The sequence below is a fragment of the Quercus lobata genome, chromosome 8 (genome assembly GCF_001633185.2).
Source record: "Quercus lobata isolate SW786 chromosome 8, ValleyOak3.0 Primary Assembly, whole genome shotgun sequence".
Classification (NCBI taxonomy): Eukaryota; Viridiplantae; Streptophyta; class Magnoliopsida; order Fagales; family Fagaceae; genus Quercus; species Quercus lobata.
The window spans coordinates 39,450,456-39,466,529 of NC_044911.1; the positions used below are offsets into that span (position 1 = coordinate 39,450,456).

Here is a 16,074-nt window from a genome sequence, read left to right on the forward strand (position 1 = left end):
CGGTACTACAAAATATCCAGTTACCTTTTACTGTCTGCACCGATGACTTATTTGCTCTAAGGAGATGCCGCACAGATCCCGTGCTATGTCCAAATTAACTATCGGTAGCTTTGTGAATAAGAAAAATACCATTGGCATATACACTGAACAATACAGGTTGCTAGATATTACTAACTTGGTAAGTTTAAGTAGTCACTAATAAAATCTAAAATGTCAATTATCTTTAAAATCCTAGAGTAAAATCCTTAACCAAATCAGGTTTGGGAGAAGATAGTTGCATCAAGAGAGCATCAGAAGTAGATGCAAACATGTAAAGTTCACATACTGAACTTTGTAGGAAATGAGCAGACTAAATGAGAACTTTAATTAAATCTTTAAACAACCCTAGAAAATATAATCATTTTAATTCTGTTGGACACAAGCTTTTGTGTGTTAAAATTGAATAAGTTAAATATAACTAAACGTAGACTCAAAGCGTTTCTTTCTTCTTAAAAATTAACTTTTTAGTACATTATAACTTCAAAGAGGACCAAATTTGGTCCACTTCTAATTTTAACCAGAAAAAGTTTCATGAAGTCATAATTCCATTACACCAGTCTATTTAAAAAAGATAAATAAGAAACAACAAAATACCAAAATCAATAAAATTTAAATTACATGAAGGATGGCTGCCACTCAAGTGTTTCGCCTGCAAACATTGGAATGATATCTCCAAAAGAAAAGGAGAAAGACTCCGGTACCTTCCATGGAGTCCTGGTCATTTTAATTTTTGATGTGTTTCTTGGAAGCCCGTAGAAGTCTGGTCCATTGAAGCTTGTAAACGCCTCTAGCTTGTCAAGCGCACCTGCCTGAAATAGGCAAATGACTAGTAAATAAAGCTAGCATGATGTTATTAATTTCTTGCAGTCATTATCACCATCTTTAAGAATTGCTTAGGATGTAGAGTAAAAAAATTATCTCAAGTATTTGATCAATCTCATACAAAGTTCATCATAATACAGTAATTTACACACTAATATCCCAAAGACAGCATATGCACTCCGACAATTGGACACATCAAACAAGAACAAGTCAGTGTGGATCCAACAATAAGATGCTGAATAATGTCAATGAATGAACCTACTTCACTTTTCAGAGGATTAAAAACCAAGTTCCGGAAAATCTAAGTAACAAATTCTTTTTCTCTTGAAAGACACGCATTCCTGTCTCCAAAAGGGCAATTTGAAAAATCATATTTCTCTTAGTTCCTTAACCTTAATCAATGAATTATACTTGCGATGTCCACACACACAGGAAATCTTATAGTAATTTGTAAATTGTATGTTGTCATCTTAGATTTGTACCGTGTGCACTTTGTGCTAGAATTTGGGATGATCCTATCATAACCTAAAAGCTCACTAGACCTGAATGAGTTGAGCCATACAGGAGCTCAATAAAAATGCAGGAAGCCTGAACTGATTTCTCCAATTCAATCCAAACTCATAAAACCAAATCAACTACACATCACTTAAAATTTGCAAAAAGCAGTTTGTTTTTTCATAACACATCCCCTTTTGTTGGGTTAGAATTCATTCTGACATAACCTTCCATATTATTTCAAACATAGAATTTTATTGCATGCACACCATATTAAATTTCCCTATAGTCATAATAAGTTTTAGGCTCAAAATTTTAGTAGTTAGTTTAGCATGTCCTGGTATATGTCTTTTCCTGTTAGACATAACTTTTTAGACTCCAAAGATGGTAAACCATCAACTATCCTCTTTCCAAAAACCCATCAACTATCCTCTTTCCAAAAGCCAACCTGGCCACTTAATCAGAATATATAGGGTAGGTACTAAAAGACCATTCAGAGAGGCTGGAGGTTCAAACATCCTTAAAGCATCAATGTCAATGGTCAAGGTAGTGCCTAGTCAGGAAATCGGGAAAAGAGAATGAGGGTGCATTAAGTTCAAGTTTCTTTATATAAAATATATACAAAAATGAAAAATAGGAAGAATAAACAAACTAGGAATTAATAATAAATATAACAAATAATAAAATTAAAAATTAAAAAAAAAAAAAATATATATATATATATATATCTTACATCTTCAAAGACCTTTGCATACAGTGATAAGGCAACTGGAGCATTGTATATACCAGCACATCCACAAGGACATTCTTTCCTTCATCTCTCATGAGGAGCACTATCAGTTCCAAGAAAAAATCTTTTGCTTCCACTAGTCACAGCGGCAACAATAGCATCTCCTAGATTAGAAACAAATGAAGGTAACATAGTCATAAGGAGAATTTCCTTTTACCATTATGAATTGCTAAGTTCCTAAATAACATGGGTTATAAGAAATTATAACTTAGAAACTAATAACTTAGAAATCAATCACCAAGGAGATTTTTTATGTTTTTTTAGCATAGGGAACCTTTCTAAAAAAGAGCCCTTCAAACTCGCCTCTAGCCAGTAAAACTAAACAAATACAACCAAAAAAAAATATCACAGTCAACTCTCATGTCAGACATCATTTTGGACATTGAAACACATTTAATTTTCATCTTATATTTACAACACCTAGTCAGCACCATAAGGTATGTAGACATCAGGACCAATGTGACTGCCATTTGCAATGACACTGAGCATAATTTACAGGGCCATAACTTGTTCATTATTTCGGAAGTGCATAACAAATTAGACCTAGAAGTTTGATAGTGCATATGGAGACGGTAATAATCAATTGCAGCTTTGTGGGAAATGTTAAATGCAACATATTGTGGATCTCTCTTTTGAGTACTGGAAGGCAGTAATTATGTGGCTGCAATCCTCCTTGAAAGAGGGAATTTCTGTTGAGAAGAAGATGCTGTGGAGTAACAGTTGCAGCAACAGATCCTAAAATTTAAAGCAAGATAAAATGCATACATTTTTTAAATGGGAAAAAGGAAAAGAAAATAAAGGGAAAAGAATGGCAGAAGGCAAAACTTCCAACAAAAGTGAATAAGGATACCTTCTTTGCAGGACTGCACAAACCTAACAGCATCCATGGTAGTGATATGTTCCATCACTACCTTCAGCTGAGGAAGCCTCTGGACTAAAGGTTTTAAAATGGTCTCAATAAATACCTTCTCACAATCAAATATGTCAACGTTGGTATCCGTAACCTCCCCATGAACCTGTGAATAAAGAAGCACACACATTCAAAAATGAAGGTTTATATGCTAATCAATGTCTCCTACAGATGTTTTATTGGGGAAAAATAAGTCTACTACAGATGGGTAAGCATCACAAGGAAATTTTTTTGCAGTGTTCTACTCAAAATCCATTAAGATTTTGCTTAGTTTATGTAATGCTCTAAGAAGCTTACTCATTCATCATTGGAAGAAGCTCAAAACTTACAATGAATTCAATTTTATGCCAGTGAAATGTGATGATGCCTGTTAGAATTTTGGAAATCATATAAGAGTGCTTTTGTCCTGTATTAAGTATTATCAACTTCAACAGAATTCATAAGCTAAAAGATTGGTGTGACTTCTTAGGAGTTCCAATAAAATGTTGTACAATGTTTTATCCTGCTGTACATGACATGCATGACATCATACACAAGGGTCAAATATGAATGAAAGAACTTGTAACAAACCATGAGCTACTGCACAAAGTTGATGCTGAATGCAGCCTAGCACAATATCCAGAAACAAGTAATTGCTTCACTGAAACTTTAAGCATGTCAACCTTTTTCAATTTTCAGAGAATGCCATTAAAAAAATGTTTCAATTTGAATGTGAACAACCAAAAAAGGGATGTAGAAAAGTAATGACATGGCTAACAGCCTAACACTTAAAAAATACAGATAAGAACAAGTTAATATGGTGAAATTACCAACAAAGGCATGTTTTGTACAGCCATCTCCTCGAGCACGGGTAGACATTTGCCAAAAAGATCTGTCACCCCATCTTGAGAATTTGTTGTAGCACCAGCAGGGTACAACTTCACAGCAAAAACAACATCAGTTCTTCCTGTCAATGAATCAGCATCGTCATGAACTTAGGATTGAAAGAAAGAAGTGGTGGAGGGGGAAAATTAGTTCAATTAAAAAAAAAAAAAAAACAAAAAACAACAACAACAAAATTAAAGAAAGAGCCAAGAGGAAGCAGCCTACATACATCTTACTAAATTAACAGCTACAATTAAATCTTCATACAACAATAAAAAGATATTAAAAACTGCTCTTATGAAGTAAAAGCTATTAACAAGCACCAATCTTAAGCAACATGTTCTTGCCAACAAAGTTTCAGGTCTCCAATCTCCCCAAAAATACTCAGTGGTGAAGCCTAGGATTTGTCTTGTTCTTCTCTTTTCCCTCAATTCTATTTGCTATTCTCCCCTTCTTCAGCTTGGTGGTGATTCCAAGCCCCTTGGGTGGTGAAGCCTTGGGTTTTCCTATTCTGCCTTTTTATTCACTATTCTCTTTCAAATACATTCTGCATCACAGAGCCATCATGAAATACTAATCTTACAGGCAGTATTCTCTTAATAATAAGATGTTCATATATCTGTGTAGGATTTGAAGGAATGCTACAATCAAATACCTTTTTATTTTCTAGGTAAAAACTTGAGGGGAAGCAAAGTCCCATACTTGCCCGCCACCACATATTAGTGGTTGTGGGTGTGCCATTTGGCCCAAAGGAAATTGGCTGTGATCAAATAAAAGTCAAAAACAATGAAGCCCTAGCCCCATAATGATCAAATACATGTCAATAATCAACTTAAATCTCATGCAACAGAAACATGTTGAGCAAAAAACAAATTTATTAAATTAATTGCATTTTTCCAACAGGTAGCGTTCTCTCTTATAATCTTTAATATTTACATTGCTTCAAGTATATCAAACAACAAGTAACAGCAGAGGCAATTTCCTATCAGAATTTGCAACAAAGAGGATTTGTGAACAGAAAAGTAAAGCAGCAATTATAGTCTCATATGTATTTGAAAAAGTTTGAATTGCGAGTAAAACAATAATGATGATTGTAAGGCTGCAAACATATTGTCCAAGTGTAATTTGATTAAAAATGTCCCACTTGAGTATTATAAGCAAGACTCACTAGCACGCTTGATCTCCTCTGGGTTTGTTTTATCTGTCAAATAAAGTGTCATAAGTGGAGTGAAGTTGCTATTGACAGGCAGAACCTTCAAGATCGATTCTCGATAAGCCACAACAGCAGCTGTGGTGGTGATGGGGGGCTTCAGATTCGGCATCACCATTGCCCTTCCAAAATGACTTGCACTATAGGTGTAACAATTACCAGAGAGAATACATCATAATCATTGAGAATTAAGTTACTCTAAATTTTCAGTAAAATATGATTAACTGTATTCAGACCCTAGTCTTACTCAGGAGACATATCCACACTCACACAGACACAAAAGACAATAATTTGCAAGTCAACCTCAAAAGAATAGCCAATGAAGTATTGACCTGTGAGAGACAACCCCTTCAAGAAGGTCGCCATCACGGAGATGAAGATGCCAATCATCAGGTTGTGTTAGAGTGAGCTCCATCTTAGGTCCTTTGCACCTTAATTGCTTATTCCCTTCAAACTTCTCCAAGGCGAATTTCAAAGCCTATATTACAACAAACATATAAGAAATGAAGACACACTCTAAGAATAAAGTTTTGTCAAGTCAGAAAGAATGGTGGTGAGCTAAACATGGGCATAATAAGCTGTACTCATCCTGAATAGTGATTATATGTGAATTAATATGACCTACAACAAAAAAACACAATGTTTTTTAATAAATCCAAACCACAGTTTCTTCCCTCTTCCCTCTCACTTTTTATCTTTCACGTGATTTCTGGTGTATTAGGCAGCAGCTTTTGTGTATGTTTCAGTTCTACAACAGAGCAGGTGAATAAGAAATGAAGACACGCACTAATTCTATAGTTTTTTTCAAGTCAGAAAGGATGGTGATGAGCTAAAGAGGGGCATAATAAGATGCACCCATTCTGATTATAAGCAATTAAGAAAAAAGAGTGTAACATGTACACCACATGGATTGAGCACTAAACATAAAAAACAAAAAAAGAACAGAATTAGCTGTAAAGTTCATGCTCCTTTTGTCTGATTCTCGATGTGGGTATTATAATATACTGCATAAGGACATGGTCAAAGCAGATTGACAATAAAAGATTACCAACAGTCTCCAACTCTCAAATTTCATTGAACTAGTTAGACAGATTTCAAAACGACAATTTTAGTTATTGTGTAACCGGTATCAAGCAAAGTCTATAATGAGGATTATACAAACTCTACCAGAAAAGATAAAATACACAAAGAAGAAGATACATACTTTACAAGGAAGGACCAAACTCTTTATCATTTTATATGCCACCAAACAACCTTAAAGCCTCTGTTGAATATGGAAAATTCTTCTGCTCAAGGAAGAAAAATTTTAAGATCAGTTTAACAAAAGCTCTAAATCCTTACCAGACTTTAATTTGTTTATGAAATTTGCTTTCTTGAATTCTGTCCAAAGTTGTATTTACAAATTCATTCATTAAAAATTATAGATAAAGCTGGTAATTTTTTTGGAAAACAAGCAGTGAATGCGTAACCAAACAAACCCAAGTTCTTGAAATGCAACCTAGTTATTGATTTTGAGGACGGATTTTCTAAGTGACAATACTTCAAACAGGTGGTGTGCGTGTGGGTGCAACAATCTGAAGAGATTACAGTTGACAAGCATGTGAATTCTCTTCAGATTATTTGAATATAATTTTACAAATGATGGGGAGGGTCGCCGGAGTGGAGGAGCTGCCTGGCCTATATGAACTGCGGACGGTAATGAAGGTTGAAGGCGGTGAAGGCAATATAGGAAAGAGACAATGAGACAGTCAAGATTAACAGAGTAGCAAAAGAGAAAAGTTCAGTTTGTTTTTAGAGAGAGAGAGAGAAAGAAGTTCAGTTTAATTTTGGGTTCAGACCAACTCATAAAATATATATATATATATATATATATATAACCAGCAACTATAGATTAAAAAAAAAAAAAAAAAATGGTTTCAATTCAGGCATACATTAAAAACTAATTAGTATCTTACTCTAATGATAAAGAACTGTCACGATACCATAGATTGAAACTTTCTAAAAAAAAAAGGGTTTAAATTTCAAATTTAAACTTTTAAGTATACATTTGGATTGAAATAAAAAATTAAAATTATTTTTCTATTCAGTTTATTTTTGCTATTATTCATGGGTTTCACTGTACTATTTTAACTAACTTTTGCTTTTATTTACAGTACTTTCAGCAATAATTTTTCAATTTCAACAAAATAAGTAGTATTCAAACACACCCGTAGTCAAATTTAAATTATATGGATTTAAATTAGGACAAAGTTTAGTTACAAAAATTGGTTGTAACTTAAGGCTACAACCTTACTCAATAAAATAAATATTACTACATATTTTAAAAATCTAACCGTTGAATTGTATGTTTTTTACACCCTTAATACACATGTCAAATTTTATGTCAATTGAATATTATATACTAATATGATCTATAAGTTTATATTTTATACATAATTTTAAACTACAAAAACTTGCAATTTAGGGTCTGTTTTGATACCGCTTATTACTGAAAACTTATTGATGAAAACACTGCAGTAAAATAATTTTTAAATTATGAATAATGCTTGTGGGACCCAATTTTAAAGTTACATTTGTTTTATTAAAAAACTTGTGGGTCCCATGAAACAGTGCATGAGACCCAGGGGAAAACGCAAACACCAACTGCATTTGCTATCCAAACTCATACTTAAACAATTTATTTACGACATAGTTACCAATTTTTAATTTTCTAGAAATTTTGCAAGTATAAAAGATATAAGAAGAAAATATAATCCAATAGTGGATTTATTAAAATTCACCTCCAATAAAATATTTAGTAAGGTTGTAGTCTTAGTCTATAACCAATTTTGTAACTAAATTTTGTCATTTAAATTACAAGTTGTAGTTGAGATGCTCCAAAATTTTAGTACAAAAAAAATAGGCAAAAATAAATATGATTAGAAAAAAAAGGTTTAGGAACCACTAATAAGAATATGAAATATGTCTAGTCATGTGTAATTGACATAATTCACCTTGCTAATTGGGGTTAAGCAAGCCATGTGTGTTACATGTTACAAGGATTCATGTTATCTTTTTATTCATGGTTGGAGCCAAGCTTTGTCCATTGATTGGTTCTATTCAATTATAAATTATAAATGATTATTTGAAACTTTTTTGTAATTAGCAACACATTTTACTATAAGACCATGCATGTAGTAAGAGAGAGAGTTTAAGGATACAACAAAACCTCGCAATATTTTTACAACACATTTATTTGATACATACAATAGAATTTCCATCAATGTCATCTGCTCTGTGATGATAGCACTCGAATATCAAATCTCTTATTCAACGATAAGAAATTTTATTAACTGAGCTAACTAAAACCTAGAACACCACCAACACCTTTATTTTGAATTATGGTAAATCTCCCCATATTTTTTTTTTTTTTTCATATTTTTTTTTTGATTTATGATGGGTTGACACCTTACCTATTATGAAAATATTGCGAGATTTTATTGTGCTTATAGAAGAATTCATGTAGTAGAATTTATAGTATCTTTAGCTTCACTCAGTTAAAAAAAAAAATCCATTTAATAAAAAATTAGAAAGCTCAATTAAATTCAAAATTTTGATTTTATTTTTTTATAGTCCTTTTTCAATAATTAAATTCAACAATATAACTTATTGGTAGATACAATGTTATTATTGATTTTAATTAGAGAATTTAAAACACAACTAACAAAACGCCTTTATTATTAAAGTTTTAACAAAATAAAACTACACTAACCTAATCACATCATATTATATAATAAAAATTAAGTTCTGAAAGTCATAGTTATATAAAATGGCTATCTTCATTTTGAGGCAAGTTTCTTCACTTTTATTAATTATTAAGATAATTTATCATAAATCAAACTCCATTACTAATAATCAGGGGCGGAGGGAGGGGGGGCGAGGGGGTCAAATGCCCCCCCTATGCCCCAAAAATTCTCAAGTAATATATAGTATAAGGTCTTATTTGCATACACAAGGACAATCAACTTTTTTTAAATACATATTGTACTTGTACTATGTATTAGTTCACTGTAGGAAAACAATTTCCTACTTCCACCACCATTTTGTAGAACAGAATTATGAAAAAAAAAAAACTACTCTCACTCACTAGTCATTATAGCACCTCAAAAAAAATTGAGGACCACAAAATTTTTCACAACTTTTTATCCTAACTGTTGCATGGCAGAGTATGATTGTTAAAAAAAAAAAAAAAAAATTGTGAGTTTATGTGTTAGTATTTGTTAATCACTCACAGTCTGCCATATCAAAATTTTGGCAAAAATATTGTGAAATAATTTATGGTCTAGAACTACTCATAGCACCTTTGTTACATATAGCAATTTTTTCTTTCCTCACTAGCATTTTTCAGTCTCAAACCCAAATATTTTTTACAAACCCAAATTTTAATTGTATATGACAATTACATTTGCATATAGTTGTTTATTTATTTTTTTATTAATATCAATTAATATTTTTTCGAATTAATTTTACTCTCTTTTGATCTTGCCCCCCCTAACCTAAAATCCTGGCTCCGCCACTGCTAATAATTTACTCTACATAAACAAACTCCATTATCAAAATTCTAAGATTAAAAACTTTATTTTAATTAAAATTATATTAGTAAAAGTTTCAAGTAATTTTTAAAATAAATTTAATATTCTAAATTTAATATTCTAATATTATTAGATGTACGCACTATCTATTGTGCTTGCACAACTCAATAAATAATAATATAGTTTCAATTTTCTTCCAAAAAAATATATATATAGATTAATTTATTTACATATAATTTTTAATTCTGCCATGCAAGTGATGTGAACAGATAGTCAATTTTAGATGCATGTTCCTGTTGTGTTAAGTCTAGTACACTAAACCTCAAGGAGTTAGCTTAGTGGTTCTTAAAACCTCATGATCAAGGATGTCAATTTTACCTTGTTTTGCTTGACCCGTCTTTCCCTATTTCACCCCACGTAGGTTTTTCCTGTCCCGTAAAGGTGGTGGGACAGGAATGTGGGGAGATTTTAGCCCAACATCATAGGGAAGGGTGGAGATGAGTTTAGACATTTTAGACCCGACCTGCCCCATTTTCGCCCCGCCTCGCATTAATAAGAGTTATATTGTAAATTTTTCATACCTTAAAACTCTACTATTTAAACAAGTATATTATTAGCTTATTTTATTATACCCAATAAGACTTTTTGCCTCTCTCTCTCTCTCTAGCAAAGTTGGAAATAAGGTAACAATTTAACATTTTCTTTTGTCTTTATTATAAACAAATTTATATACTATTGAATCATTGGTTTTGTATTATGAGATTTTTGTTTTTGTTGTGATATTGTTTTGTTAAACACTTTAATAATATTGTTCAATTTTTGCTAAAAATTAGTCTAATTTGATGGGATAAACTTATTTGTAATTTCAAATATATTTTTACTAACGAAACAGGTTTTATTAAAAAAAAATTGTAATTATTGTGGACAAATTAACAAGAAATAGAGTTTTATGGGGTAGAGCAAGGCTTCGCGGGGCCCCAAGAGGTGGGGATGGGACAAGAAAATTTTCCTTATCATGCGGGGCGGGGGCAAAGATCCCATCCTTTGAACCCGTCCCACCCTACCCCATTGCCAGCCCTACTCATGATGTTTATTAGATCTTGGTTTCAAAATCTCTTGCTAGCACCTTGGGGCCACCCCCAAGGAATTTCTCCTAAAAATAGTTAGATATTCAAAAAGTTCTAGATACTCTTTTTTATTAAAAAAAAAAAAATGGTCTAGCACACTAGAGCACTCACCATGCCAAAAATAAAAGAATAAAAAGTAGATGATTATGAGTGGTAGATGCTTTCTGCCCACCACTTTTTCATAAACCCACCAATATGTTTTTCATCACTCATAGGAAATCACTTCAATCTATTGTAAAATTAACTTTGCTGGGTCCATGACATGATTGATCCTAAAATTCAATCGAGTAATGCACAGGTACAATAACCTTTAATACATTGAGCTTATAAATTGATGAAGAAAAAAAAAATTCAAACATTCACTTATAAGATTGTTGAAGCTCACTAATCATATTCATTGCTTATCAAAACTTTTGTTGAAACTCATTCTCGTGCATATCACATGTCTTGTTTCTTGAAATTAACCTCATGTCTTGTTTCTTGAAATTAACCTTAGCCAAAACTATATCCGCACTGCATCTCAATTCTGTAGTCACGTGTGCAGTGCGATGTATAAGATGTGGTTTGAAGCAGGTATATTTTTCAAATTTTGAGCTTTTCTTGCCTAGCCAAAAATCGATTTTTCCCTTTGTTTTGGGTCAAGTTTTAAAATATTGAGCTAGTTTTTCTTTATTTTGGATTAGCTTTCCTCATCAACACTTGCTTGGGTTATTAAACTTTGTTGTTGTTGTTGAAAACTAAGGTTATTAAACTATTAATAATATATTTTAATATTAAAAAAATAAATATATTAATACATAGAGAAGGTGCAGTGCGGTTTATGTGGTTTTCTTATCATAAAACCGTAAACTACATTGCATCATTTAGTACGATGTGATGCGGTGCACTGTTAGTTGTGGTGCTGTGTGGTTATGCCATTTTGCAAGTGGTTTTGATGCGAATTTTACAATTAATGTGATTTGGTGAACACCCCTAATTACCATTACTCACGTGATTATCACATGTTCTAGTTGGGTAGATACGTGCAAGTTTCTTTTGTGGCTTGAGGGGAGTATATTAACTTAATTTTCAATAAAATGATGTTATTTGTGTCTCTCTTAGAACTTCATTTTACTGTTGTTATGCAAGTAATATAACTACTATGATATTATATTTATATGGATCTTGTAACGAGTGTCCTTATAACATTTGTTAATAAATAATTTTTAAAAAATTTTAATACCACTTTTATAGAAAATATAACAGTTGTAAAAAAAAACAATTAAATAATTTTTCTTTTCCTTAAATTTTTTTTATAAACTATATAGTTTCTAAATCAATACTTGCTTTCCCGTTTCCTTACTTATATGATTATATCCTTCTTTTTAAGGTATTAAAGGGATTAGGTTGAAGCTGCTGACTGACCACAGCAGACTTCTTTTTGTCATGAGTAATCTTGAAATACTTGGCATGTAATGTCTAGTCCAATAATAGAGAGAATCTTTTGTCATCCTATCGCTAAAGTTCACATCTTAAGACATTCTCAAAAAAGAAAAAAAAAAGGTTCACATCTTAAAAAATATTATCAGGTTAATGATTCACAACAATGATTCACTTGTACCATTTCATGAAAAAATAATTCACTTGTACCAAAATTCAGTGCTTGAGTTCAGTACACTCAATTATCAATAAAACAAAGTGACAAAGTTTCTCAAAAAAAAAAAAAAAAAAAAAAAAAAAAAAAATCTCGATTCTTACTCGATTCTTAAAAAACAAAGAAAAAAAAAAATCAGTGTTTCTGTACACTCAAAAAAAAAAAAAAAAAAAAATCTCAAAAAGCAAATTAAAAAAAGTAAGGATAAGCCCACATATCTGTGCCCAATACAAGAAATCTGGTCCTTAAACCCAATCCAAATTTGGGCCTTTCGGAGATGTACCCAGTACTACTAGTACTAAGCCTTTCTTTAAATTATTTTTGGACTTCGTCAGAATGAAAACAAAATAAAATCGCATTGTTCATGATCCAAATATATGTATTATACCTTGTAATATTAACTTGTTTTCAGGTTGGGTTTAGATTTACGACCTTGCTTTAATGATAAAATTACAAGGCCCATTGACGCTTATTCAATTCTTCCTTTCTTCATCAAAAAAAATTTCCTTCCGGGTTTGCCCTTTTTATTTTTTGGTCTCTTTGATTATTAAAAAAAGAAAATGTTAATAGATGCTCCTAGGGCAATGATTAATAGTCTATTTAAAGAAAGTATTTATAAGAAAAGTAAATAAAGCAATAATATTTTGACAATTTTTTTCATTTCTGATAAAAATGGTATCAAAATTTTCCTTAAATAGATTGTTAACAACAATCCATTACCCTAAACACCTGTTAACATGACCCATTAAAAAATAATCAAGTCAAAATAAATGAGTCGAATCGAGTATTAAATTTTAAATTTTGTTCATTTAAATTTTTTTCGAACACGAGCTAAGCTTATGAGATTAGTTTATTTTCATATCAAGCAAGCTCGAATTTGTTCACAAGCTACCTAATTAACTTATTCTTTTCCCATAGAATTTTACCTCTTCAAAATTTTATAGATTTTAACTATTTTTTTTGGAGAAAATATAGATGTTAACTATGAATAGGTTGTTTAAGCTGTAAATAATAATTTCATATCATATAAGCTTGATTTGTTTAACAATAAAGCTTAAACTTAAGTTTTAAACTTTGTTTTCTAAAGAAATAAATATAAACAAACTTTTTCTCATAACAATCAAGGCTTTTTATGAAGAGCTTGGTTCGAATGAATTTCTCTTATTCTTATGAACCGATTTGAGGCTGCTTAAAAACTTGAACTCAGTACCATTATCTATGGTTTTAAAAACCGGTACGGTCAAATAACCGGAATAGAGAGTGATTCTCGGTTTTATGGTCGGACCGATGGTCGAACCGATGATGTCATAAATAATTAATTAATAATTATAAAATATAAATAAATAAATAAATAATTTTATAACGAATATTTTAACTAAAAAATTAAATTAAATAAAATAACAGTAAAACATTAAACCTTAACTTTAATTTATAAGAAATGATATGTCCACAATATTTTTACAATATTTCTACAACAAATTCTAAGTAGCAAGTTGTTACTAATTGTTATTGTTAGGAAAAAAAAATAATTTTAGTATTAAGTTCAAATTTGAACCAATAACAACTAACCACTTATAATTTATTTTAAAAATATTATAAATATAACGTCTTTCTTTATTTATATATTAGACAGCCAAACTCAAGCCTACTATAAAAATTATTTTAGTTGTGCTTTCATTTTTCAAATATCAAAAAGTCACCACAGAGTGACAATATCATTGCCCATTACTTTTCCACCACATATCCTACCTCTAGTCCTTTACACGTTGATACTCCACCCACCACATATTTTGAAATCTTACATCCACACCTTGGTTAATTAAAAGCTTTGTACTAGTTTCTTCTTTTACTTTTCTCTCATTTCTCATCTCTTTGCCTTCCGTACTCTCTCTCTTGGTCAAGATATGTGCATCAGTGCACTTGCAGTCTCCAAGAGCAGCAGCAAGATTTTTCTCATTCTCTTTATTCAGCCAAAAAAAAAAAAAAATACAAGAGCAGCAAGAAAAGCTCTTAAACTGAAGCGGACATTGTACCTGCGTGGCTGCATCTCTTTGGTTTGAGTTTCCTCAATTCTTTTCAACTGTGTCAAGTCATAAATAGTAAATCTGATATTTTTTGTGTCAATGTGAGCATCTTAGGCTTCACAACTTTAGACTTAACAACATTTTCAAAGTCAAAACCTCTCTTCTTCTTAAATCTGAAACAAAAACTCTTATTTATTTTTATTTTTTTGGTCAGAAACACAGTGGCTGAGGTGTTAATGAACAAGCTAAAAACCGGTTTAACCGTACCAGTTTCCGGTTTTTCAGGTTTTTTCATTTTTTTCTTTTATTTCCGGTTCTTAGTAATAACCGTATCGGATTAAAATCCGATTTCCGATTGAACCGGTTTAACCGGCCGGTCCAGTCCGATCCGATTTTTAATACTATGCCATTACCATACCAATCTATTACTCTACTTGATATCATTTTGCTCCCTTACATTTTTAGGATTACCACCAATTTCGTTCCTACTTTTTGGTAGCAAAATTTGGTTTAGTTTTCAATTAGTAGCAGTTCATCAACTCAATAATAGTTTTTTTTTTTTTTTGAGGCTATCAACTCAATAATAGTGATTCACTGCAAACAACCCTAAAATAATATAAAGACCAAAGTAGTACTTACATATTCTGGATTTGCAACTTTTTTTCCACCTTTTAACAAAGAGTCTGGTTAAAGAGGGTGCCTTAAAGTATTTCTCAATTATTTCTTTCTTGGTGCAAAATTTCAGTTTAGTTTCATTCCAAGAACCAGAGAGTTCTAGAAGGTGATTCAAATTTTGCCCCAATAAACAAAAGCTCCAGAATTCAGTTACAAGATTGAACTAAATTTTGGGTATTCGCTAATACTCTTTCATAAATTAGAATACAAAGGAAAGGAAATAAAAAAAATTCCCAAACAAATCAAGAACCAAGAAAGAAAAAAGACTCGAACGAAACTGTCGATCAGTGAAAATCCTAGAAAGAGAGCTTTACACAATTTTTTATCATATGGGAAGTATAATAATCAGAAACGAAAATCTTTCTCATACACAGCACGCGTGCGTGCGTGCTGTCTCAGAAGGTGTCCTAAGATTTTCTGACTTAATCATCTTCACAATGTAACATAAATTTAATAAAGCTAAAGGGATAAAAAAATGTCAGACACAAGAAGAATCAGAAAGAACGTAGCGAGTAGATTCTTGATCACTTGATGTTGATCATCACCCGTAAATTACTTTCATCATGTTCCCCAGATCAGATTTTACACAAACAGCAGAAGAAAGATAGATAGGTTGGGATACACAGAGAGAAGACGGTATGTGAAGCTTTTATAGAGGTGTACTTGAAACCCTAGAGGCGCTAATCGTGCTGTTTGGTTACAGATATGTGGTTCGCCTTCATAATGTTATCGCCTGCTTGGCTGCTTGGGTACATTCAACTGGTTCAAAGGGTCTTAAAAGTGTTTGTTTGCTTAAAAAAAATAGCTTTTATCTCATTTTTTTTTAAAAAAATAACAAAACTAACTTGAAATAAAATAAAATAAACTATATATTTTGATAAATATTATACAAATAAAATACCAAAAATTACGGA

General features: G+C 31.5%; 1 non-coding gene and 1 pseudogene across 1 annotated transcript; both read right to left on the minus strand.

Annotated features, from left to right (window-relative positions):
• Positions 1–464: 464 nt before the first annotated feature.
• On the minus strand, positions 465–6,954 carry LOC115954541 (annotated as a pseudogene).
• Positions 6,955–15,647: 8,693 nt separating this feature from the next.
• On the minus strand, positions 15,648–15,733 carry LOC115958696. The gene has a single exon (XR_004084621.1). It is a non-coding gene; the product is annotated as a small nucleolar RNA R32/R81/Z41 (small nucleolar RNA).
• Between the last annotated feature and the right edge of the window lie 341 nt (positions 15,734–16,074).